Below are 2,786 nucleotides of genomic sequence, written 5' to 3' on the forward strand. Positions count from 1 at the left end.
GTTTCATGTCTTAAGTTTAAATCTTTAATCCAGTGAGAGTCTATCTTAATGAGTTAATGGTGAAAGGTATGGGGCCAGTTTCAGTCTTCTACAGGTTGCCAACCAGTTTGCCCAGCACCATTTGTTAAATAGGGAATCTTTCCCCCACTCAATGTTTTTAATTGGCTTGTCAAAGATCAGATAAGTAGCTGGGTTCATCTCTTGGCTCTCTATTCTGTTCCATACATCTACCTCTCTGTTTTTGTGCCAGTACCATGCTGTTTTGATCACTATGAATTTATAATATAGTCTGAGGTCTGGTAGTGTGATTCCTCCTGCTTTGTTTTTATTTTTGAGTAATGTCTTGGCTATTCGAGGCTTTTTCTGATTCCATATAAAACAAAGTATTAATTTTTCAAGATCTTTAGAGTATGACAGTGAGGCTTTAATAGCGATTGCATTAAAATTACATATTGCTTTGGGTAGTATGGACATTTCAACAATGTTGATTCTTCCCAGCCATGAGCATGGTATTTTTTTTCATTTGTTAACATTTTCAGCTATTTCTTTTCTTAGAGTTTCATAGTTCTCTTTATAGAGATCTACAATCTAATTTTTGTCCCTGGAAAAAGAAATCCTGTTTCTATGCATTTATACATTCTAGACATTTCATATAAGTGGAATCATACAATATGTGGCGTTTTGTATCCTGACTTCATTCACTTAGCATGTTTGCAAGGTCATTCATGTTGTAGTGTGTATCATTACTTTACTCCTTTTTATTGTTGAATAATATTCCTTTGTATGGCTATACCATACTTTGTTCATTCATTAATTGACAGACATTTTGGTTCTTTCTACCTTTTGCTAATTATGAATAAATAATGCTTCTGTAAACATTGATGTGCCAATTTCGTGTGGGCATATGTTTTCATTTCTTGAGTAGATACCTAGGAGTTGAATTGCTGAGTTACATGGGAAGTCTATATTTAACTTTATTATTATTATTATTTTTTGAGACGGAGTCTCACTCTGTCACCCTTGGTAGAGTACTGTGGCTTCATAGCTCACACCAACCTCTAACTCCTGGGCTCAAGCAATTCTCTTGCCTCAGACTCCCAAGTAACTGGGACTACAGGTGCCTGCCACAACACCCAGCTACTTTTTTTAGAGACGGGGGTCTCGCTCTTGCTCAGGCTGATCTCAAACCTGTGAACTCAAGCAATCCACCCTCCTCGGCCTCCCAGAGTGGTAGGATTACAGGCGTGATCCACCGTGTCCAGCCTATATTTAACATTTTGAGGAACTGCCAAACTGCCTTCCAAATTGGCAGTACCAGTTTTCAATTTCACCAGCAAGGTATAAGCGTTCTTTATCCTCACCAAAACATCTCTTCCTTGTCTTTTTGACCTTAGCAATCTAATGGGTATGAAATGGTATAATATTATGGTTTGATTTACATTTTCCTAATGATATTGAGTGTCTTTTCATGTGCTTATGAAATATTTGTTTATTTTCTTTGGAGAAGTGTCCATTCAAATCTTTAGCTCATCTTTTAATTAGGTTTTTTGGTCTTCGTGTTATTGAATTATAAGAATTCCTATATATTCTTGATACAAGTCCCTTATCAGATATGTAATTTGCAAACATTTTCTCTGATTCTGGGGGTTATCTTTTTACTTTCTTTATGGTCTCCTTTGATGCACAAAAGTTTTTAAATTTGATGAAGTCCATCTATGTTGTCTATTGCTTACTTTTGGTGTCTTATCTAAGAAACCCAAATTCACAAAGATTTGCTCTATGTTTTCTTCTAAGACATTATCTCTTGCATTTAGATATGATCCATTTACAATTAATTTTTGTATAGGTAAGAAGTAGGGGTTCAATTTAATTCTTTCTTTCTTTCTTTCTTCCTTTATGGGTCCAAGATACAAAAGTAGCAGCTTCATTCTTTTGCATGTGAATATCTGGTTGTCTCAATGCTCAATGCTAAAAGACTGTTCTTTCCACGTTGAATTGTCTTGGCTCTTTTGTACTCTTTTGTCAAAAATGGGTTGCTTATTGTATAAGTTTCCTGTTGCTTCCATAGCAGATTTCTTCATACTGATTGGCTTACTCATAAAACAACACAAACTTATTATTTTACTGTTCTGTAGGTTATAAATTCAACCTGGGTCTTACTGGGTTAAAATCAAGATATTGGCAGGACTGTGTTCCTTTCTGGAGACTATAAGGGAGAATCTATTTCCTTGCTTCTTCTAGCTTCTAGTGGTTACTCACATTCCTTGGTTTGTGCCCCCCCCCCATCTTGAAAACCAGCACCTTGTATCTCTGTTACCCTTCCTCTATGGTCTCATCTCTCTCTGACTCTGAAGTACTATGCTTCTCTCTTCAACTACTATGCCCAGCCAGATAATCCAGCATAAGCTATTTTAAAGTCAGCTGGTTAGCAACCTTAACTTGTCCTTCCCATATGTCTTAACATATTCTTAGCTTCCAGAGATTAGAACATGTACATTTGGGGGTTGAGGGTGGGGAGAGGAAGTTAATTCTGCCATCAAAACCATAAGTACAAGGGTTTATTTCTGGGTTTTCAATGTGATTCCACTGATCTTTTTACCTATCCTTATGCCAGTACCTCACTTTCTTAATTATTGCAGCTTTGTAGTTTCAAGTTTTGAAACTGGGAAGTGTGAGTCCTTCAACGTTGCTCTTCTCTTTCAAGTTTGTTTTGACTGTTTTGGGTCCCTCGCATTTCTATATGAATTTTAGGATCAGCATGTCAATGTCTGCCAAAAAAAAAAAAA

The sequence above is a fragment of the Otolemur garnettii genome, unplaced genomic scaffold, assembly GCF_000181295.1.
Source record: "Otolemur garnettii isolate 467f Iridium unplaced genomic scaffold, OtoGar3 scaffold00022, whole genome shotgun sequence".
NCBI lineage: Eukaryota > Metazoa > Chordata > Mammalia > Primates > Galagidae > Otolemur > Otolemur garnettii.